Source organism: Pseudorasbora parva, chromosome 8, assembly GCF_024679245.1.
Source record: "Pseudorasbora parva isolate DD20220531a chromosome 8, ASM2467924v1, whole genome shotgun sequence".
NCBI lineage: Eukaryota > Metazoa > Chordata > Actinopteri > Cypriniformes > Gobionidae > Pseudorasbora > Pseudorasbora parva.
The window spans coordinates 3,957,738-3,975,795 of record NC_090179.1 but is presented as its reverse complement, the minus strand read 5'-3'; the positions used below and the strand labels follow the sequence as shown (position 1 = coordinate 3,975,795).

Below are 18,058 nucleotides of genomic sequence, written 5' to 3'. Positions count from 1 at the left end.
GACGAAGAGGAAAGTTAGGCTTCTGAAATACTTCATGTCCGAAAAGGTTTAAGCATATGCTTGTCCAACACAAAGATATCTGAGCAAAAGTTTTTATGGATGACTCTGGTGGGACTCGAACCCACAGCCTTTGAATACCTCCATTCACAACCTAGAAGTCCAATGCGCTATCCATTGCGCCACAGAGCCACAACAACACACTTTCCAAGGCACTATGCCTTGTCCAGCACTTCTTAGCTTTCCAGTTCTTCCTTGCTGATACACACTGTTCAGCATGTAAAGACTTTCAAATGTGAAAAGTTTAAAAGTGCTCCCACATATCCTGTGGCATAGGCACTGCTGGGATTTGAACCCAGGATCTCCTGTTTACAAGACAGGCGCTTTGACCAACTAAGCCACAGCGCCAGCTGTAATGCAAAGCATTTTGTTGGTATATAAAGCCTTAAAGAGGTAGCACATCTTGAAAACAGCTGATTACCTCATGAAAGTTTTCCCTTTGAGCCTTTATTCACAACCTAGAAGTCCAGAAGGTGTGTCCTGTAGAGACTTTTACATCTGAAAAGTTTGGATGAATACTAGTAGAAGCCACACATTTTAGGCACTGCTGGGATTCGAACCCAGGATCTCCTGTTTACTAGACAGGCGCTTTAACAAACTAAGCCACAGCGCCAGGTACTTACTTTGGTTTGATACTTTTGTATTCAAAGTCTAAAAGAGGTAGCATGTCAGGAAAAGAGCTGATTAAGTCATGATTAGGTTCCTTTGAAGTTAGAGGATTATTTCCAAAAGCTGAAAAGTGTGCAGGCTTCTATTGAGGAATAAGGGAATGTCTCAAATCTTTTCATTTTGGTTAAAATCTCTCAATACTCGTGTCTCAAATGTGTTGTGAACCTCCATTTACAATAAATCTAAACTCTATTTAAGCTAGCAGAAATGGAAAGCATTTCTTGCTAGGTAGGTGGCCATCAATTGGCAGTAGCAGTTTTTGGCCTAAACCAGTGTTTTTCAAACCATTCTTGTTATATTCCTTTTTTAAAAATGGGGACTTGACGTGAGCTAATTAGTAGAGTATTCTGTAATCTGAGCTGGGTGTGTCCAACAGGGGAAATAAGACGAAGAGGAAAGGTAGGCTTCTGAAATACTTCATGTCCGAAAAGGTTTAAGCATATGCTTGTCCAACACAAAGATATCTGAGCAAAAGTTTTTATGGATGACTCTGGTGGGACTCGAAACCACAGCCTTTGAATACCTCCATTCACAACCTAGAAGTCCAATGCGCTATCCATTGCGCCACAGAGCCACAAGAACACACTTTCCAAGGCACTATGCCTTGTCCAGCACTTCTTAGCTTTCCAGTTCTTCCTTGCTGATACACACTGTTCAGCATGTAAAGACTTTCAAATGTGAAAAGTTTAAAAGTGCTCCCACATATCCTGTGGCATAGGCACTGCTGGGATTTGAACCAAGGATCTCCTGTTTACAAGACAGGCGCTTTGACCAACTAAGCCACAGCGCCAGCTGTAATGCAAAGCATTTTGTTGGTATATAAAGCCTTAAAGAGGTAGCACATCTTGAAAACAGCTGATTACCTCATGAAAGTTTTCCCTTTGAGCCTTTATTCACAACCTAGAAGTCCAGAAGGTGTGTCCTGTAGAGACTTTTACATCTGAAAAGTTTGGATGAATACTAGTAGAAGGCACACATTTTAGGCACTGCTGGGATTCGAACCCAGGATCTCCTGTTTACTAGACAGGCGCTTTAACCAACTAAGCCACAGCGCCAGGCACTTACTTTGGTTTGATACTTTTGTATTCAAAGTCTAAAAGAGGTAGCATGTCAGGAAAAGAGCTGATTAAGTCATGATTAGGTTCCTTTGAAGTTAGAGGATTATTTCCAAAAGCTGAAAAGTGTGCAGGCTTCTATTGAGGAATAAGGGAATGTCTCAAATCATTTCATTTTGGTTAAAATCTCTCAATACTCGTGTCTCAAATGTGTTGTGAACCTCCATTTACAATAAATCTAAACTCTATTTAAGCTAGCAGAAATGGAAAGCATTTCTTGCTAGGTAGGTGGCCATCAATTGGCAGTAGCAGTTTTTGGCCTAAACCAGTGTTTTTCAAACCATTCTTGTTATATTCCTTTTTTAAAAATGGGGACTTGACGTGAGCTAATTAGTAGAGTATTCTGTAATCTGAGCTGGGTGTGTCCAACAGGGGAAATAAGACGAAGAGGAAAGGTAGGCTTCTGAAATACTTCATGTCCGAAAAGGTTTAAGCATATGCTTGTCCAACACAAAGATATCTGAGCAAAAGTTTTTATGGATGACTCTGGTGGGACTCGAAACCACAGCCTTTGAATACCTCCATTCACAACCTAGAAGTCCAATGCGCTATCCATTGCGCCACAGAGCCACAAGAACACACTTTCCAAGGCACTATGCCTTGTCCAGCACTTCTTAGCTTTCCAGTTCTTCCTTGCTGATACACACTGTTCAGCATGTAAAGACTTTCAAATGTGAAAAGTTTAAAAGTGCTCCCACATATCCTGTGGCATAGGCACTGCTGGGATTTGAACCAAGGATCTCCTGTTTACAAGACAGGCGCTTTGACCAACTAAGCCACAGCGCCAGCTGTAATGCAAAGCATTTTGTTGGTATATAAAGCCTTAAAGAGGTAGCACATCTTGAAAACAGCTGATTACCTCATGAAAGTTTTCCCTTTGAGCCTTTATTCACAACCTAGAAGTCCAGAAGGTGTGTCCTGTAGAGACTTTTACATCTGAAAAGTTTGGATGAATACTAGTAGAAGGCACACATTTTAGGCACTGCTGGGATTCGAACCCAGGATCTCCTGTTTACTAGACAGGCGCTTTAACCAACTAAGCCACAGCGCCAGGTACTTACTTTGGTTTGATACTTTTGTATTCAAAGTCTAAAAGAGGTAGCATGTCAGGAAAAGAGCTGATTAAGTCATGATTAGGTTCCTTTGAAGTTAGAGGATTATTTCCAAAAGCTGAAAAGTGTGCAGGCTTCTATTGAGGAATAAGGGAATGTCTCAAATCATTTCATTTTGGTTAAAATCTCTCAATACTCGTGTCTCAAATGTGTTGTGAACCTCCATTTACAATAAATCTAAACTCTATTTAAGCTAGCAGAAATGGAAAGCATTTCTTGCTAGGTAGGTGGCCATCAATTGGCAGTAGCAGTTTTTGGCCTAAACCAGTGTTTTTCAAACCATTCTTGTTATATTCCTTTTTTAAAAATGGGGACTTGACGTGAGCTAATTAGTAGAGTATTCTGTAATCTGAGCTGGGTGTGTCCAACAGGGGAAATAAGACGAAGAGGAAAGTTAGGCTTCTGAAATACTTCATGTCCGAAAAGGTTTAAGCATATGCTTGTCCAACACAAAGATATCTGAGCAAAAGTTTTTATGGATGACTCTGGTGGGACTCGAACCCACAGCCTTTGAATACCTCCATTCACAACCTAGAAGTCCAATGCGCTATCCATTGCGCCACAGAGCCACAACAACACACTTTCCAAGGCACTATGCCTTGTCCAGCACTTCTTAGCTTTCCAGTTCTTCCTTGCTGATACACACTGTTCAGCATGTAAAGACTTTCAAATGTGAAAAGTTTAAAAGTGCTCCCACATATCCTGTGGCATAGGCACTGCTGGGATTTGAACCCAGGATCTCCTGTTTACAAGACAGGCGCTTTGACCAACTAAGCCACAGCGCCAGCTGTAATGCAAAGCATTTTGTTGGTATATAAAGCCTTAAAGAGGTAGCACATCTTGAAAACAGCTGATTACCTCATGAAAGTTTTCCCTTTGAGCCTTTATTCACAACCTAGAAGTCCAGAAGGTGTGTCCTGTAGAGACTTTTACATCTGAAAAGTTTGGATGAATACTAGTAGAAGCCACACATTTTAGGCACTGCTGGGATTCGAACCCAGGATCTCCTGTTTACTAGACAGGCGCTTTAACAAACTAAGCCACAGCGCCAGGTACTTACTTTGGTTTGATACTTTTGTATTCAAAGTCTAAAAGAGGTAGCATGTCAGGAAAAGAGCTGATTAAGTCATGATTAGGTTCCTTTGAAGTTAGAGGATTATTTCCAAAAGCTGAAAAGTGTGCAGGCTTCTATTGAGGAATAAGGGAATGTCTCAAATCTTTTCATTTTGGTTAAAATCTCTCAATACTCGTGTCTCAAATGTGTTGTGAACCTCCATTTACAATAAATCTAAACTCTATTTAAGCTAGCAGAAATGGAAAGCATTTCTTGCTAGGTAGGTGGCCATCAATTGGCAGTAGCAGTTTTTGGCCTAAACCAGTGTTTTTCAAACCATTCTTGTTATATTCCTTTTTTAAAAATGGGGACTTGACGTGAGCTAATTAGTAGAGTATTCTGTAATCTGAGCTGGGTGTGTCCAACAGGGGAAATAAGACGAAGAGGAAAGGTAGGCTTCTGAAATACTTCATGTCCGAAAAGGTTTAAGCATATGCTTGTCCAACACAAAGATATCTGAGCAAAAGTTTTTATGGATGACTCTGGTGGGACTCGAAACCACAGCCTTTGAATACCTCCATTCACAACCTAGAAGTCCAATGCGCTATCCATTGCGCCACAGAGCCACAAGAACACACTTTCCAAGGCACTATGCCTTGTCCAGCACTTCTTAGCTTTCCAGTTCTTCCTTGCTGATACACACTGTTCAGCATGTAAAGACTTTCAAATGTGAAAAGTTTAAAAGTGCTCCCACATATCCTGTGGCATAGGCACTGCTGGGATTTGAACCAAGGATCTCCTGTTTACAAGACAGGCGCTTTGACCAACTAAGCCACAGCGCCAGCTGTAATGCAAAGCATTTTGTTGGTATATAAAGCCTTAAAGAGGTAGCACATCTTGAAAACAGCTGATTACCTCATGAAAGTTTTCCCTTTGAGCCTTTATTCACAACCTAGAAGTCCAGAAGGTGTGTCCTGTAGAGACTTTTACATCTGAAAAGTTTGGATGAATACTAGTAGAAGGCACACATTTTAGGCACTGCTGGGATTCGAACCCAGGATCTCCTGTTTACTAGACAGGCGCTTTAACCAACTAAGCCACAGCGCCAGGCACTTACTTTGGTTTGATACTTTTGTATTCAAAGTCTAAAAGAGGTAGCATGTCAGGAAAAGAGCTGATTAAGTCATGATTAGGTTCCTTTGAAGTTAGAGGATTATTTCCAAAAGCTGAAAAGTGTGCAGGCTTCTATTGAGGAATAAGGGAATGTCTCAAATCATTTCATTTTGGTTAAAATCTCTCAATACTCGTGTCTCAAATGTGTTGTGAACCTCCATTTACAATAAATCTAAACTCTATTTAAGCTAGCAGAAATGGAAAGCATTTCTTGCTAGGTAGGTGGCCATCAATTGGCAGTAGCAGTTTTTGGCCTAAACCAGTGTTTTTCAAACCATTCTTGTTATATTCCTTTTTTAAAAATGGGGACTTGACGTGAGCTAATTAGTAGAGTATTCTGTAATCTGAGCTGGGTGTGTCCAACAGGGGAAATAAGACGAAGAGGAAAGTTAGGCTTCTGAAATACTTCATGTCCGAAAAGGTTTAAGCATATGCTTGTCCAACACAAAGATATCTGAGCAAAAGTTTTTATGGATGACTCTGGTGGGACTCGAACCCACAGCCTTTGAATACCTCCATTCACAACCTAGAAGTCCAATGCGCTATCCATTGCGCCACAGAGCCACAACAACACACTTTCCAAGGCACTATGCCTTGTCCAGCACTTCTTAGCTTTCCAGTTCTTCCTTGCTGATACACACTGTTCAGCATGTAAAGACTTTCAAATGTGAAAAGTTTAAAAGTGCTCCCACATATCCTGTGGCATAGGCACTGCTGGGATTTGAACCCAGGATCTCCTGTTTACAAGACAGGCGCTTTGACCAACTAAGCCACAGCGCCAGCTGTAATGCAAAGCATTTTGTTGGTATATAAAGCCTTAAAGAGGTAGCACATCTTGAAAACAGCTGATTACCTCATGAAAGTTTTCCCTTTGAGCCTTTATTCACAACCTAGAAGTCCAGAAGGTGTGTCCTGTAGAGACTTTTACATCTGAAAAGTTTGGATGAATACTAGTAGAAGCCACACATTTTAGGCACTGCTGGGATTCGAACCCAGGATCTCCTGTTTACTAGACAGGCGCTTTAACAAACTAAGCCACAGCGCCAGGTACTTACTTTGGTTTGATACTTTTGTATTCAAAGTCTAAAAGAGGTAGCATGTCAGGAAAAGAGCTGATTAAGTCATGATTAGGTTCCTTTGAAGTTAGAGGATTATTTCCAAAAGCTGAAAAGTGTGCAGGCTTCTATTGAGGAATAAGGGAATGTCTCAAATCTTTTCATTTTGGTTAAAATCTCTCAATACTCGTGTCTCAAATGTGTTGTGAACCTCCATTTACAATAAATCTAAACTCTATTTAAGCTAGCAGAAATGGAAAGCATTTCTTGCTAGGTAGGTGGCCATCAATTGGCAGTAGCAGTTTTTGGCCTAAACCAGTGTTTTTCAAACCATTCTTGTTATATTCCTTTTTTAAAAATGGGGACTTGACGTGAGCTAATTAGTAGAGTATTCTGTAATCTGAGCTGGGTGTGTCCAACAGGGGAAATAAGACGAAGAGGAAAGGTAGGCTTCTGAAATACTTCATGTCCGAAAAGGTTTAAGCATATGCTTGTCCAACACAAAGATATCTGAGCAAAAGTTTTTATGGATGACTCTGGTGGGACTCGAAACCACAGCCTTTGAATACCTCCATTCACAACCTAGAAGTCCAATGCGCTATCCATTGCGCCACAGAGCCACAAGAACACACTTTCCAAGGCACTATGCCTTGTCCAGCACTTCTTAGCTTTCCAGTTCTTCCTTGCTGATACACACTGTTCAGCATGTAAAGACTTTCAAATGTGAAAAGTTTAAAAGTGCTCCCACATATCCTGTGGCATAGGCACTGCTGGGATTTGAACCAAGGATCTCCTGTTTACAAGACAGGCGCTTTGACCAACTAAGCCACAGCGCCAGCTGTAATGCAAAGCATTTTGTTGGTATATAAAGCCTTAAAGAGGTAGCACATCTTGAAAACAGCTGATTACCTCATGAAAGTTTTCCCTTTGAGCCTTTATTCACAACCTAGAAGTCCAGAAGGTGTGTCCTGTAGAGACTTTTACATCTGAAAAGTTTGGATGAATACTAGTAGAAGGCACACATTTTAGGCACTGCTGGGATTCGAACCCAGGATCTCCTGTTTACTAGACAGGCGCTTTAACCAACTAAGCCACAGCGCCAGGCACTTACTTTGGTTTGATACTTTTGTATTCAAAGTCTAAAAGAGGTAGCATGTCAGGAAAAGAGCTGATTAAGTCATGATTAGGTTCCTTTGAAGTTAGAGGATTATTTCCAAAAGCTGAAAAGTGTGCAGGCTTCTATTGAGGAATAAGGGAATGTCTCAAATCATTTCATTTTGGTTAAAATCTCTCAATACTCGTGTCTCAAATGTGTTGTGAACCTCCATTTACAATAAATCTAAACTCTATTTAAGCTAGCAGAAATGGAAAGCATTTCTTGCTAGGTAGGTGGCCATCAATTGGCAGTAGCAGTTTTTGGCCTAAACCAGTGTTTTTCAAACCATTCTTGTTATATTCCTTTTTTAAAAATGGGGACTTGACGTGAGCTAATTAGTAGAGTATTCTGTAATCTGAGCTGGGTGTGTCCAACAGGGGAAATAAGACGAAGAGGAAAGTTAGGCTTCTGAAATACTTCATGTCCGAAAAGGTTTAAGCATATGCTTGTCCAACACAAAGATATCTGAGCAAAAGTTTTTATGGATGACTCTGGTGGGACTCGAACCCACAGCCTTTGAATACCTCCATTCACAACCTAGAAGTCCAATGCGCTATCCATTGCGCCACAGAGCCACAACAACACACTTTCCAAGGCACTATGCCTTGTCCAGCACTTCTTAGCTTTCCAGTTCTTCCTTGCTGATACACACTGTTCAGCATGTAAAGACTTTCAAATGTGAAAAGTTTAAAAGTGCTCCCACATATCCTGTGGCATAGGCACTGCTGGGATTTGAACCCAGGATCTCCTGTTTACAAGACAGGCGCTTTGACCAACTAAGCCACAGCGCCAGCTGTAATGCAAAGCATTTTGTTGGTATATAAAGCCTTAAAGAGGTAGCACATCTTGAAAACAGCTGATTACCTCATGAAAGTTTTCCCTTTGAGCCTTTATTCACAACCTAGAAGTCCAGAAGGTGTGTCCTGTAGAGACTTTTACATCTGAAAAGTTTGGATGAATACTAGTAGAAGCCACACATTTTAGGCACTGCTGGGATTCGAACCCAGGATCTCCTGTTTACTAGACAGGCGCTTTAACAAACTAAGCCACAGCGCCAGGTACTTACTTTGGTTTGATACTTTTGTATTCAAAGTCTAAAAGAGGTAGCATGTCAGGAAAAGAGCTGATTAAGTCATGATTAGGTTCCTTTGAAGTTAGAGGATTATTTCCAAAAGCTGAAAAGTGTGCAGGCTTCTATTGAGGAATAAGGGAATGTCTCAAATCTTTTCATTTTGGTTAAAATCTCTCAATACTCGTGTCTCAAATGTGTTGTGAACCTCCATTTACAATAAATCTAAACTCTATTTAAGCTAGCAGAAATGGAAAGCATTTCTTGCTAGGTAGGTGGCCATCAATTGGCAGTAGCAGTTTTTGGCCTAAACCAGTGTTTTTCAAACCATTCTTGTTATATTCCTTTTTTAAAAATGGGGACTTGACGTGAGCTAATTAGTAGAGTATTCTGTAATCTGAGCTGGGTGTGTCCAACAGGGGAAATAAGACGAAGAGGAAAGGTAGGCTTCTGAAATACTTCATGTCCGAAAAGGTTTAAGCATATGCTTGTCCAACACAAAGATATCTGAGCAAAAGTTTTTATGGATGACTCTGGTGGGACTCGAAACCACAGCCTTTGAATACCTCCATTCACAACCTAGAAGTCCAATGCGCTATCCATTGCGCCACAGAGCCACAAGAACACACTTTCCAAGGCACTATGCCTTGTCCAGCACTTCTTAGCTTTCCAGTTCTTCCTTGCTGATACACACTGTTCAGCATGTAAAGACTTTCAAATGTGAAAAGTTTAAAAGTGCTCCCACATATCCTGTGGCATAGGCACTGCTGGGATTTGAACCAAGGATCTCCTGTTTACAAGACAGGCGCTTTGACCAACTAAGCCACAGCGCCAGCTGTAATGCAAAGCATTTTGTTGGTATATAAAGCCTTAAAGAGGTAGCACATCTTGAAAACAGCTGATTACCTCATGAAAGTTTTCCCTTTGAGCCTTTATTCACAACCTAGAAGTCCAGAAGGTGTGTCCTGTAGAGACTTTTACATCTGAAAAGTTTGGATGAATACTAGTAGAAGGCACACATTTTAGGCACTGCTGGGATTCGAACCCAGGATCTCCTGTTTACTAGACAGGCGCTTTAACCAACTAAGCCACAGCGCCAGGTACTTACTTCAGTTTGATACTTTTGTATTCAAAGTCTAAAAGAGGTAGCATGTCAGGAAAAGAGCTGATTAAGTCATGATTAGGTTCCTTTGAAGTTAGAGGATTATTTCCAAAAGCTGAAAAGTGTGCAGGCTTCTATTGAGGAATAAGGGAATGTCTCAAATCATTTCATTTTGGTTAAAATCTCTCAATACTCGTGTCTCAAATGTGTTGTGAACCTCCATTTACAATAAATCTAAACTCTATTTAAGCTAGCAGAAATGGAAAGCATTTCTTGCTAGGTAGGTGGCCATCAATTGGCAGTAGCAGTTTTTGGCCTAAACCAGTGTTTTTCAAACCATTCTTGTTATATTCCTTTTTTAAAAATGGGGACTTGACGTGAGCTAATTAGTAGAGTATTCTGTAATCTGAGCTGGGTGTGTCCAACAGGGGAAATAAGACGAAGAGGAAAGTTAGGCTTCTAAAATACTTCATGTCCGAAAAGGTTTAAGCATATGCTTGTCCAACACAAAGATATCTGAGCAAAAGGTTTAATGGATGACTCTGGTGGGACTCGAATCCACAGCCTTTGAATACCTCCATTCACAACCTAGAAGTCCAATGCGCTATCCATTGCGCCATAGAGCCACAAGAATACGCTTTCCAAGGCACTATGCCTTGTCCAGCACTTCTTAGCTTTCCAGTTCTTCCTTGCTGATACACACTGTTCAGCATGTAAAGACTTTCAAATGTGAAAAGTTTAAAAGTGCTCCCACATATCCTGTGGCATAGGCACTGCTGGGATTTGAACCCAGGATCTCCTGTTTACAAGACAGGCGCTTTGACCAACTAAGCCACAGCGCCAGCTGTAATGCAAAGCATTTTGTTGGTATATAAAGCCTTAAAGAGGTAGCACATCTTGAAAACAGCTGATTACCTCATGAAAGTTTTCCCTTTGAGCCTTTATTCACAACCTAGAAGTCCAGAAGGTGTGTCCTGTAGAGACTTTTACATCTGAAAAGTTTGGATGAATACTAGTAGAAGCTACACATTTTAGGCACTGCTGGGATTCGAACCCAGGATCTCCTGTTTACTAGACAGGCGCTTTAACCAACTAAGCCACAGCGCCAGATACTTACCTTGGTTTGATACTTTTGTATTCAAAGTCTAAAAGAGGTAGCATGTCAGGAAAAGAGCTGATTAAGTCATGATTAGGTTCCTTTGAAGTTAGAGGATTATTTCCAAAAGCTGAAAAGTGTGCAGGCTTCTATTGAGGAATAAGGGAATGTCTCAAATCATTTCATTTTGGTTAAAATCTCTCAATACTCGTGTCTCAAATGTGTTGTGAACCTCCATTTACAATAAATCTAAACTCTATTTAAGCTAGCAGAAATGGAAAGCATTTCTTGCTAGGTAGGTGGCCATCAATTGGCAGTAGCAGTTTTTGGCCTAAACCAGTGTTTTTCAAACCATTCTTGTTATATTCCTTTTTTAAAAATGGGGACTTGACGTGAGCTAATTAGTAGAGTATTCTGTAATCTGAGCTGGGTGTGTCCAACAGGGGAAATAAGACGAAGAGGAAAGGTAGGCTTCTGAAATACTTCATGTCCGAAAAGGTTTAAGCATATGCTTGTCCAACACAAAGATATCTGAGCAAAAGTTTTTATGGATGACTCTGGTGGGACTCGAAACCACAGCCTTTGAATACCTCCATTCACAACCTAGAAGTCCAATGCGCTATCCATTGCGCCACAGAGCCACAAGAACACACTTTCCAAGGCACTATGCCTTGTCCAGCACTTCTTAGCTTTCCAGTTCTTCCTTGCTGATACACACTGTTCAGCATGTAAAGACTTTCAAATGTGAAAAGTTTAAAAGTGCTCCCACATATCCTGTGGCATAGGCACTGCTGGGATTTGAACCAAGGATCTCCTGTTTACAAGACAGGCGCTTTGACCAACTAAGCCACAGCGCCAGCTGTAATGCAAAGCATTTTGTTGGTATATAAAGCCTTAAAGAGGTAGCACATCTTGAAAACAGCTGATTACCTCATGAAAGTTTTCCCTTTGAGCCTTTATTCACAACCTAGAAGTCCAGAAGGTGTGTCCTGTAGAGACTTTTACATCTGAAAAGTTTGGATGAATACTAGTAGAAGGCACACATTTTAGGCACTGCTGGGATTCGAACCCAGGATCTCCTGTTTACTAGACAGGCGCTTTAACCAACTAAGCCACAGCGCCAGGTACTTACTTTGGTTTGATACTTTTTGTATTCAAAGTCTAAAAGAGGTAGCATGTCAGAAAAAGAGCTGATTAAATCATGATTAGGTTCCTTTGAAGTTAGAGGATTATTTCCAAAAGCTGAAAAGTGTGCAGGCTTCTATTGAGGAATAAGGGAATGTCTCAAATCATTTCATTTTGGTTAAAATCTCTCAATACTCGTGTCTCAAATGTGTTGTGAACCTCCATTTACAATAAATCTAAACTCTATTTAAGCTAGCAGAAATGGAAAGCATTTCTTGCTAGGTAGGTGGCCATCAATTGGCAGTAGCAGTTTTTGGCCTAAACCAGTGTTTTTCAAACCATTCTTGTTATATTCCTTTTTTAAAAATGGGGACTTGACGTGAGCTAATTAGTAGAGTATTCTGTAATCTGAGCTGGGTGTGTCCAACAGGGGAAATAAGACGAAGAGGAAAGTTAGGCTTCTAAAATACTTCATGTCCGAAAAGGTTTAAGCATATGCTTGTCCAACACAAAGATATCTGAGCAAAAGGTTTAATGGATGACTCTGGTGGGACTCGAATCCACAGCCTTTGAATACCTCCATTCACAACCTAGAAGTCCAATGCGCTATCCATTGCGCCATAGAGCCACAAGAATACGCTTTCCAAGGCACTATGCCTTGTCCAGCACTTCTTAGCTTTCCAGTTCTTCCTTGCTGATACACACTGTTCAGCATGTAAAGACTTTCAAATGTGAAAAGTTTAAAAGTGCTCCCACATATCCTGTGGCATAGGCACTGCTGGGATTTGAACCCAGGATCTCCTGTTTACAAGACAGGCGCTTTGACCAACTAAGCCACAGCGCCAGCTGTAATGCAAAGCATTTTGTTGGTATATAAAGCCTTAAAGAGGTAGCACATCTTGAAAACAGCTGATTACCTCATGAAAGTTTTCCCTTTGAGCCTTTATTCACAACCTAGAAGTCCAGAAGGTGTGTCCTGTAGAGACTTTTACATCTGAAAAGTTTGGATGAATACTAGTAGAAGCCACACATTTTAGGCACTGCTGGGATTCAAACCCAGGATCTCCTGTTTACTAGACAGGCGCTTTAACCAACTAAGCCACAGCGCCAGGTACTTACTTTGGTTTGATACTTTTGTATTCAAAGTCTAAAAGAGGTAGCATGTCAGGAAAAGAGCTGATTAAGTCATGATTAGGTTCCTTTGAAGTTAGAGGATTATTTCCAAAAGCTGAAAAGTGTGCAGGCTTCTATTGAGGAATAAGGGAATGTCTCAAATCATTTCATTTTGGTTAAAATCTCTCAATACTCGTGTCTCAAATGTGTTGTGAACCTCCATTTACAATAAATCTAAACTCTATTTAAGCTAGCAGAAATGGAAAGCATTTCTTGCTAGGTAGGTGGCCATCAATTGGCAGTAGCAGTTTTTGGCCTAAACTAGTGTTTTTCAAACCATTCTTGTTATATTCCTTTTTTAAAAATGGGGACTTGACGTGAGCTAATTAGTAGAGTATTCTGTAATCTGAGCTGGGTGTGTCCAACAGGGGAAATAAGACGAAGAGGAAAGTTAGGCTTCTGAAATACTTCATGTCCGAAAAGGTTTAAGCATATGCTTGTCCAACACAAAGATATCTGAGCAAAAGTTTTTATGGATGACTCTGGTGGGACTCGAACCCACAGCCTTTGAATACCTCCATTCACAACCTAGAAGTCCAATGCGCTATCCATTGCGCCACAGAGCCACAACAACACACTTTCCAAGGCACTATGCCTTGTCCAGCACTTCTTAGCTTTCCAGTTCTTCCTTGCTGATACACACTGTTCAGCATGTAAAGACTTTCAAATGTGAAAAGTTTAAAAGTGCTCCCACATATCCTGTGGCATAGGCACTGCTGGGATTTGAACCCAGGATCTCCTGTTTACAAGACAGGCGCTTTGACCAACTAAGCCACAGCGCCAGCTGTAATGCAAGGCATTTTGTTGGTATATAAAGCCTTAAAGAGGTAGCACATCTTGAAAACAGCTGATTACCTCATGAAAGTTTTCCCTTTGAGCCTTTATTCACAACCTAGAAGTCCAGAAGGTGTGTCCTGTAGAGACTTTTACATCTGAAAAGTTTGGATGAATACTAGTAGAAGGCACACATTTTAGGCACTGCTGGGATTCGAACCCAGGATCTCCTGTTTACTAGACAGGCGCTTTAACCAACTAAGCCACAGCGCCAGGTACTTACTTTGGTTTGATACTTTTGTATTCAAAGTCTAAAAGAGGTAGCATGTCAGGAAAAGAGCTGATTAAGTCATGATTAGGTTCCTTTGAAGTTAGAGGATTATTTCCAAAAGCTGAAAAGTGTGCAGGCTTCTATTGAGGAATAAGGGAATGTCTCAAATCTTTTCATTTTGGTTAAAATCTCTCAATACTCGTGTCTCAAATGTGTTGTGAACCTCCATTTACAATAAATCTAAACTCTATTTAAGCTAGCAGAAATGGAAAGCATTTCTTGCTAGGTAGGTGGCCATCAATTGGCAGTAGCAGTTTTTGGCCTAAACCAGTGTTTTTCAAACCATTCTTGTTATATTCCTTTTTTAAAAATGGGGACTTGACGTGAGCTAATTAGTAGAGTATTCTGTAATCTGAGCTGGGTGTGTCCAACAGGGGAAATAAGACGAAGAGGAAAGGTAGGCTTCTGAAATACTTCATGTCCGAAAAGGTTTAAGCATATGCTTGTCCAACACAAAGATATCTGAGCAAAAGTTTTTATGGATGACTCTGGTGGGACTCGAAACCACAGCCTTTGAATACCTCCATTCACAACCTAGAAGTCCAATGCGCTATCCATTGCGCCACAGAGCCACAAGAACACACTTTCCAAGGCACTATGCCTTGTCCAGCACTTCTTAGCTTTCCAGTTCTTCCTTGCTGATACACACTGTTCAGCATGTAAAGACTTTCAAATGTGAAAAGTTTAAAAGTGCTCCCACATATCCTGTGGCATAGGCACTGCTGGGATTTGAACCAAGGATCTCCTGTTTACAAGACAGGCGCTTTGACCAACTAAGCCACAGCGCCAGCTGTAATGCAAAGCATTTTGTTGGTATATAAAGCCTTAAAGAGGTAGCACATCTTGAAAACAGCTGATTACCTCATGAAAGTTTTCCCTTTGAGCCTTTATTCACAACCTAGAAGTCCAGAAGGTGTGTCCTGTAGAGACTTTTACATCTGAAAAGTTTGGATGAATACTAGTAGAAGGCACACATTTTAGGCACTGCTGGGATTCGAACCCAGGATCTCCTGTTTACTAGACAGGCGCTTTAACCAACTAAGCCACAGCGCCAGGTACTTACTTCAGTTTGATACTTTTGTATTCAAAGTCTAAAAGAGGTAGCATGTCAGGAAAAGAGCTGATTAAGTCATGATTAGGTTCCTTTGAAGTTAGAGGATTATTTCCAAAAGCTGAAAAGTGTGCAGGCTTCTATTGAGGAATAAGGGAATGTCTCAAATCATTTCATTTTGGTTAAAATCTCTCAATACTCGTGTCTCAAATGTGTTGTGAACCTCCATTTACAATAAATCTAAACTCTATTTAAGCTAGCAGAAATGGAAAGCATTTCTTGCTAGGTAGGTGGCCATCAATTGGCAGTAGCAGTTTTTGGCCTAAACCAGTGTTTTTCAAACCATTCTTGTTATATTCCTTTTTTAAAAATGGGGACTTGACGTGAGCTAATTAGTAGAGTATTCTGTAATCTGAGCTGGGTGTGTCCAACAGGGGAAATAAGACGAAGAGGAAAGTTAGGCTTCTAAAATACTTCATGTCCGAAAAGGTTTAAGCATATGCTTGTCCAACACAAAGATATCTGAGCAAAAGGTTTAATGGATGACTCTGGTGGGACTCGAATCCACAGCCTTTGAATACCTCCATTCACAACCTAGAAGTCCAATGCGCTATCCATTGCGCCATAGAGCCACAAGAATACGCTTTCCAAGGCACTATGCCTTGTCCAGCACTTCTTAGCTTTCCAGTTCTTCCTTGCTGATACACACTGTTCAGCATGTAAAGACTTTCAAATGTGAAAAGTTTAAAAGTGCTCCCACATATCCTGTGGCATAGGCACTGCTGGGATTTGAACCCAGGATCTCCTGTTTACAAGACAGGCGCTTTGACCAACTAAGCCACAGCGCCAGCTGTAATGCAAAGCATTTTGTTGGTATATAAAGCCTTAAAGAGGTAGCACATCTTGAAAACAGCTGATTACCTCATGAAAGTTTTCCCTTTGAGCCTTTATTCACAACCTAGAAGTCCAGAAGGTGTGTCCTGTAGAGACTTTTACATCTGAAAAGTTTGGATGAATACTAGTAGAAGCTACACATTTTAGGCACTGCTGGGATTCGAACCCAGGATCTCCTGTTTACTAGACAGGCGCTTTAACCAACTAAGCCACAGCGCCAGATACTTACCTTGGTTTGATACTTTTGTATTCAAAGTCTAAAAGAGGTAGCATGTCAGGAAAAGAGCTGATTAAGTCATGATTAGGTTCCTTTGAAGTTAGAGGATTATTTCCAAAAGCTGAAAAGTGTGCAGGCTTCTATTGAGGAATAAGGGAATGTCTCAAATCATTTCATTTTGGTTAAAATCTCTCAATACTCGTGTCTCAAATGTGTTGTGAACCTCCATTTACAATAAATCTAAACTCTATTTAAGCTAGCAGAAATGGAAAGCATTTCTTGCTAGGTAGGTGGCCATCAATTGGCAGTAGCAGTTTTTGGCCTAAACCAGTGTTTTTCAAACCATTCTTGTTATATTCCTTTTTTAAAAATGGGGACTTGACGTGAGCTAATTAGTAGAGTATTCTGTAATCTGAGCTGGGTGTGTCCAACAGGGGAAATAAGACGAAGAGGAAAGGTAGGCTTCTGAAATACTTCATGTCCGAAAAGGTTTAAGCATATGCTTGTCCAACACAAAGATATCTGAGCAAAAGTTTTTATGGATGACTCTGGTGGGACTCGAAACCACAGCCTTTGAATACCTCCATTCACAACCTAGAAGTCCAATGCGCTATCCATTGCGCCACAGAGCCACAAGAACACACTTTCCAAGGCACTATGCCTTGTCCAGCACTTCTTAGCTTTCCAGTTCTTCCTTGCTGATACACACTGTTCAGCATGTAAAGACTTTCAAATGTGAAAAGTTTAAAAGTGCTCCCACATATCCTGTGGCATAGGCACTGCTGGGATTTGAACCAAGGATCTCCTGTTTACAAGACAGGCGCTTTGACCAACTAAGCCACAGCGCCAGCTGTAATGCAAAGCATTTTGTTGGTATATAAAGCCTTAAAGAGGTAGCACATCTTGAAAACAGCTGATTACCTCATGAAAGTTTTCCCTTTGAGCCTTTATTCACAACCTAGAAGTCCAGAAGGTGTGTCCTGTAGAGACTTTTACATCTGAAAAGTTTGGATGAATACTAGTAGAAGGCACACATTTTAGGCACTGCTGGGATTCGAACCCAGGATCTCCTGTTTACTAGACAGGCGCTTTAACCAACTAAGCCACAGCGCCAGGTACTTACTTTGGTTTGATACTTTTTGTATTCAAAGTCTAAAAGAGGTAGCATGTCAGAAAAAGAGCTGATTAAATCATGATTAGGTTCCTTTGAAGTTAGAGGATTATTTCCAAAAGCTGAAAAGTGTGCAGGCTTCTATTGAGGAATAAGGGAATGTCTCAAATCATTTCATTTTGGTTAAAATCTCTCAATACTCGTGTCTCAAATGTGTTGTGAACCTCCATTTACAATAAATCTAAACTCTATTTAAGCTAGCAGAAATGGAAAGCATTTCTTGCTAGGTAGGTGGCCATCAATTGGCAGTAGCAGTTTTTGGCCTAAACCAGTGTTTTTCAAACCATTCTTGTTATATTCCTTTTTTAAAAATGGGGACTTGACGTGAGCTAATTAGTAGAGTATTCTGTAATCTGAGCTGGGTGTGTCCAACAGGGGAAATAAGACGAAGAGGAAAGTTAGGCTTCTAAAATACTTCATGTCCGAAAAGGTTTAAGCATATGCTTGTCCAACACAAAGATATCTGAGCAAAAGGTTTAATGGATGACTCTGGTGGGACTCGAATCCACAGCCTTTGAATACCTCCATTCACAACCTAGAAGTCCAATGCGCTATCCATTGCGCCATAGAGCCACAAGAATACGCTTTCCAAGGCACTATGCCTTGTCCAGCACTTCTTAGCTTTCCAGTTCTTCCTTGCTGATACACACTGTTCAGCATGTAA

General features: G+C 40.7%; 49 non-coding genes across 49 annotated transcripts; all 49 read right to left on the bottom strand.

Moving 5' to 3' along the window:
• Positions 1-100: 100 nt before the first annotated feature.
• trnar-ucu (transfer RNA arginine (anticodon UCU)) lies at positions 101-189 on the bottom strand. The gene is given in 2 exon segments: positions 101-136; positions 153-189. It is a non-coding gene; the product is annotated as a tRNA-Arg (tRNA).
• A 142-nt stretch (positions 190-331) lies between these two features.
• Positions 332-405, bottom strand: trnat-ugu (transfer RNA threonine (anticodon UGU)). The gene has a single exon. It is a non-coding gene; the product is annotated as a tRNA-Thr (tRNA).
• Positions 406-596: 191 nt separating this feature from the next.
• trnat-agu (transfer RNA threonine (anticodon AGU)) lies at positions 597-670 on the bottom strand. The gene has a single exon. It is a non-coding gene; the product is annotated as a tRNA-Thr (tRNA).
• A 541-nt stretch (positions 671-1,211) lies between these two features.
• Positions 1,212-1,300, bottom strand: trnar-ucu (transfer RNA arginine (anticodon UCU)). The gene is given in 2 exon segments: positions 1,212-1,247; positions 1,264-1,300. It is a non-coding gene; the product is annotated as a tRNA-Arg (tRNA).
• A 142-nt stretch (positions 1,301-1,442) lies between these two features.
• Positions 1,443-1,516, bottom strand: trnat-ugu (transfer RNA threonine (anticodon UGU)). Its single transcript has one exon. It is a non-coding gene; the product is annotated as a tRNA-Thr (tRNA).
• A 191-nt stretch (positions 1,517-1,707) lies between these two features.
• On the bottom strand, positions 1,708-1,781 carry trnat-agu (transfer RNA threonine (anticodon AGU)). Its single transcript has one exon. It is a non-coding gene; the product is annotated as a tRNA-Thr (tRNA).
• Positions 1,782-2,322: 541 nt separating this feature from the next.
• On the bottom strand, positions 2,323-2,411 carry trnar-ucu (transfer RNA arginine (anticodon UCU)). Its single transcript is given in 2 exon segments — positions 2,323-2,358; positions 2,375-2,411. It is a non-coding gene; the product is annotated as a tRNA-Arg (tRNA).
• Positions 2,412-2,553: 142 nt separating this feature from the next.
• Positions 2,554-2,627, bottom strand: trnat-ugu (transfer RNA threonine (anticodon UGU)). Its single transcript has one exon. It is a non-coding gene; the product is annotated as a tRNA-Thr (tRNA).
• Positions 2,628-2,818: 191 nt separating this feature from the next.
• On the bottom strand, positions 2,819-2,892 carry trnat-agu (transfer RNA threonine (anticodon AGU)). Its single transcript has one exon. It is a non-coding gene; the product is annotated as a tRNA-Thr (tRNA).
• A 541-nt stretch (positions 2,893-3,433) lies between these two features.
• trnar-ucu (transfer RNA arginine (anticodon UCU)) lies at positions 3,434-3,522 on the bottom strand. Its single transcript is given in 2 exon segments — positions 3,434-3,469; positions 3,486-3,522. It is a non-coding gene; the product is annotated as a tRNA-Arg (tRNA).
• Positions 3,523-3,664: 142 nt separating this feature from the next.
• Positions 3,665-3,738, bottom strand: trnat-ugu (transfer RNA threonine (anticodon UGU)). The gene has a single exon. It is a non-coding gene; the product is annotated as a tRNA-Thr (tRNA).
• A 191-nt stretch (positions 3,739-3,929) lies between these two features.
• Positions 3,930-4,003, bottom strand: trnat-agu (transfer RNA threonine (anticodon AGU)). Its single transcript has one exon. It is a non-coding gene; the product is annotated as a tRNA-Thr (tRNA).
• Positions 4,004-4,544: 541 nt separating this feature from the next.
• Positions 4,545-4,633, bottom strand: trnar-ucu (transfer RNA arginine (anticodon UCU)). The gene is given in 2 exon segments: positions 4,545-4,580; positions 4,597-4,633. It is a non-coding gene; the product is annotated as a tRNA-Arg (tRNA).
• A 142-nt stretch (positions 4,634-4,775) lies between these two features.
• trnat-ugu (transfer RNA threonine (anticodon UGU)) lies at positions 4,776-4,849 on the bottom strand. Its single transcript has one exon. It is a non-coding gene; the product is annotated as a tRNA-Thr (tRNA).
• A 191-nt stretch (positions 4,850-5,040) lies between these two features.
• Positions 5,041-5,114, bottom strand: trnat-agu (transfer RNA threonine (anticodon AGU)). The gene has a single exon. It is a non-coding gene; the product is annotated as a tRNA-Thr (tRNA).
• A 541-nt stretch (positions 5,115-5,655) lies between these two features.
• On the bottom strand, positions 5,656-5,744 carry trnar-ucu (transfer RNA arginine (anticodon UCU)). The gene is given in 2 exon segments: positions 5,656-5,691; positions 5,708-5,744. It is a non-coding gene; the product is annotated as a tRNA-Arg (tRNA).
• A 142-nt stretch (positions 5,745-5,886) lies between these two features.
• trnat-ugu (transfer RNA threonine (anticodon UGU)) lies at positions 5,887-5,960 on the bottom strand. The gene has a single exon. It is a non-coding gene; the product is annotated as a tRNA-Thr (tRNA).
• A 191-nt stretch (positions 5,961-6,151) lies between these two features.
• trnat-agu (transfer RNA threonine (anticodon AGU)) lies at positions 6,152-6,225 on the bottom strand. Its single transcript has one exon. It is a non-coding gene; the product is annotated as a tRNA-Thr (tRNA).
• A 541-nt stretch (positions 6,226-6,766) lies between these two features.
• trnar-ucu (transfer RNA arginine (anticodon UCU)) lies at positions 6,767-6,855 on the bottom strand. Its single transcript is given in 2 exon segments — positions 6,767-6,802; positions 6,819-6,855. It is a non-coding gene; the product is annotated as a tRNA-Arg (tRNA).
• Positions 6,856-6,997: 142 nt separating this feature from the next.
• trnat-ugu (transfer RNA threonine (anticodon UGU)) lies at positions 6,998-7,071 on the bottom strand. Its single transcript has one exon. It is a non-coding gene; the product is annotated as a tRNA-Thr (tRNA).
• A 191-nt stretch (positions 7,072-7,262) lies between these two features.
• On the bottom strand, positions 7,263-7,336 carry trnat-agu (transfer RNA threonine (anticodon AGU)). Its single transcript has one exon. It is a non-coding gene; the product is annotated as a tRNA-Thr (tRNA).
• Positions 7,337-7,877: 541 nt separating this feature from the next.
• trnar-ucu (transfer RNA arginine (anticodon UCU)) lies at positions 7,878-7,966 on the bottom strand. Its single transcript is given in 2 exon segments — positions 7,878-7,913; positions 7,930-7,966. It is a non-coding gene; the product is annotated as a tRNA-Arg (tRNA).
• Positions 7,967-8,108: 142 nt separating this feature from the next.
• On the bottom strand, positions 8,109-8,182 carry trnat-ugu (transfer RNA threonine (anticodon UGU)). The gene has a single exon. It is a non-coding gene; the product is annotated as a tRNA-Thr (tRNA).
• Positions 8,183-8,373: 191 nt separating this feature from the next.
• trnat-agu (transfer RNA threonine (anticodon AGU)) lies at positions 8,374-8,447 on the bottom strand. The gene has a single exon. It is a non-coding gene; the product is annotated as a tRNA-Thr (tRNA).
• Positions 8,448-8,988: 541 nt separating this feature from the next.
• trnar-ucu (transfer RNA arginine (anticodon UCU)) lies at positions 8,989-9,077 on the bottom strand. Its single transcript is given in 2 exon segments — positions 8,989-9,024; positions 9,041-9,077. It is a non-coding gene; the product is annotated as a tRNA-Arg (tRNA).
• A 142-nt stretch (positions 9,078-9,219) lies between these two features.
• On the bottom strand, positions 9,220-9,293 carry trnat-ugu (transfer RNA threonine (anticodon UGU)). The gene has a single exon. It is a non-coding gene; the product is annotated as a tRNA-Thr (tRNA).
• A 191-nt stretch (positions 9,294-9,484) lies between these two features.
• On the bottom strand, positions 9,485-9,558 carry trnat-agu (transfer RNA threonine (anticodon AGU)). Its single transcript has one exon. It is a non-coding gene; the product is annotated as a tRNA-Thr (tRNA).
• Positions 9,559-10,099: 541 nt separating this feature from the next.
• Positions 10,100-10,188, bottom strand: trnar-ucu (transfer RNA arginine (anticodon UCU)). Its single transcript is given in 2 exon segments — positions 10,100-10,135; positions 10,152-10,188. It is a non-coding gene; the product is annotated as a tRNA-Arg (tRNA).
• Positions 10,189-10,330: 142 nt separating this feature from the next.
• On the bottom strand, positions 10,331-10,404 carry trnat-ugu (transfer RNA threonine (anticodon UGU)). The gene has a single exon. It is a non-coding gene; the product is annotated as a tRNA-Thr (tRNA).
• A 191-nt stretch (positions 10,405-10,595) lies between these two features.
• Positions 10,596-10,669, bottom strand: trnat-agu (transfer RNA threonine (anticodon AGU)). Its single transcript has one exon. It is a non-coding gene; the product is annotated as a tRNA-Thr (tRNA).
• Positions 10,670-11,210: 541 nt separating this feature from the next.
• trnar-ucu (transfer RNA arginine (anticodon UCU)) lies at positions 11,211-11,299 on the bottom strand. The gene is given in 2 exon segments: positions 11,211-11,246; positions 11,263-11,299. It is a non-coding gene; the product is annotated as a tRNA-Arg (tRNA).
• Positions 11,300-11,441: 142 nt separating this feature from the next.
• On the bottom strand, positions 11,442-11,515 carry trnat-ugu (transfer RNA threonine (anticodon UGU)). Its single transcript has one exon. It is a non-coding gene; the product is annotated as a tRNA-Thr (tRNA).
• Positions 11,516-11,706: 191 nt separating this feature from the next.
• Positions 11,707-11,780, bottom strand: trnat-agu (transfer RNA threonine (anticodon AGU)). Its single transcript has one exon. It is a non-coding gene; the product is annotated as a tRNA-Thr (tRNA).
• A 542-nt stretch (positions 11,781-12,322) lies between these two features.
• On the bottom strand, positions 12,323-12,411 carry trnar-ucu (transfer RNA arginine (anticodon UCU)). The gene is given in 2 exon segments: positions 12,323-12,358; positions 12,375-12,411. It is a non-coding gene; the product is annotated as a tRNA-Arg (tRNA).
• A 142-nt stretch (positions 12,412-12,553) lies between these two features.
• On the bottom strand, positions 12,554-12,627 carry trnat-ugu (transfer RNA threonine (anticodon UGU)). Its single transcript has one exon. It is a non-coding gene; the product is annotated as a tRNA-Thr (tRNA).
• Positions 12,628-12,818: 191 nt separating this feature from the next.
• Positions 12,819-12,892, bottom strand: trnat-agu (transfer RNA threonine (anticodon AGU)). Its single transcript has one exon. It is a non-coding gene; the product is annotated as a tRNA-Thr (tRNA).
• A 541-nt stretch (positions 12,893-13,433) lies between these two features.
• On the bottom strand, positions 13,434-13,522 carry trnar-ucu (transfer RNA arginine (anticodon UCU)). The gene is given in 2 exon segments: positions 13,434-13,469; positions 13,486-13,522. It is a non-coding gene; the product is annotated as a tRNA-Arg (tRNA).
• Positions 13,523-13,664: 142 nt separating this feature from the next.
• trnat-ugu (transfer RNA threonine (anticodon UGU)) lies at positions 13,665-13,738 on the bottom strand. The gene has a single exon. It is a non-coding gene; the product is annotated as a tRNA-Thr (tRNA).
• Positions 13,739-13,929: 191 nt separating this feature from the next.
• On the bottom strand, positions 13,930-14,003 carry trnat-agu (transfer RNA threonine (anticodon AGU)). The gene has a single exon. It is a non-coding gene; the product is annotated as a tRNA-Thr (tRNA).
• A 541-nt stretch (positions 14,004-14,544) lies between these two features.
• trnar-ucu (transfer RNA arginine (anticodon UCU)) lies at positions 14,545-14,633 on the bottom strand. Its single transcript is given in 2 exon segments — positions 14,545-14,580; positions 14,597-14,633. It is a non-coding gene; the product is annotated as a tRNA-Arg (tRNA).
• A 142-nt stretch (positions 14,634-14,775) lies between these two features.
• On the bottom strand, positions 14,776-14,849 carry trnat-ugu (transfer RNA threonine (anticodon UGU)). Its single transcript has one exon. It is a non-coding gene; the product is annotated as a tRNA-Thr (tRNA).
• Positions 14,850-15,040: 191 nt separating this feature from the next.
• Positions 15,041-15,114, bottom strand: trnat-agu (transfer RNA threonine (anticodon AGU)). Its single transcript has one exon. It is a non-coding gene; the product is annotated as a tRNA-Thr (tRNA).
• A 541-nt stretch (positions 15,115-15,655) lies between these two features.
• Positions 15,656-15,744, bottom strand: trnar-ucu (transfer RNA arginine (anticodon UCU)). Its single transcript is given in 2 exon segments — positions 15,656-15,691; positions 15,708-15,744. It is a non-coding gene; the product is annotated as a tRNA-Arg (tRNA).
• Positions 15,745-15,886: 142 nt separating this feature from the next.
• trnat-ugu (transfer RNA threonine (anticodon UGU)) lies at positions 15,887-15,960 on the bottom strand. Its single transcript has one exon. It is a non-coding gene; the product is annotated as a tRNA-Thr (tRNA).
• A 191-nt stretch (positions 15,961-16,151) lies between these two features.
• trnat-agu (transfer RNA threonine (anticodon AGU)) lies at positions 16,152-16,225 on the bottom strand. The gene has a single exon. It is a non-coding gene; the product is annotated as a tRNA-Thr (tRNA).
• Positions 16,226-16,766: 541 nt separating this feature from the next.
• Positions 16,767-16,855, bottom strand: trnar-ucu (transfer RNA arginine (anticodon UCU)). Its single transcript is given in 2 exon segments — positions 16,767-16,802; positions 16,819-16,855. It is a non-coding gene; the product is annotated as a tRNA-Arg (tRNA).
• Positions 16,856-16,997: 142 nt separating this feature from the next.
• trnat-ugu (transfer RNA threonine (anticodon UGU)) lies at positions 16,998-17,071 on the bottom strand. The gene has a single exon. It is a non-coding gene; the product is annotated as a tRNA-Thr (tRNA).
• A 191-nt stretch (positions 17,072-17,262) lies between these two features.
• trnat-agu (transfer RNA threonine (anticodon AGU)) lies at positions 17,263-17,336 on the bottom strand. The gene has a single exon. It is a non-coding gene; the product is annotated as a tRNA-Thr (tRNA).
• A 542-nt stretch (positions 17,337-17,878) lies between these two features.
• On the bottom strand, positions 17,879-17,967 carry trnar-ucu (transfer RNA arginine (anticodon UCU)). The gene is given in 2 exon segments: positions 17,879-17,914; positions 17,931-17,967. It is a non-coding gene; the product is annotated as a tRNA-Arg (tRNA).
• Positions 17,968-18,058: the final 91 nt, after the last annotated feature.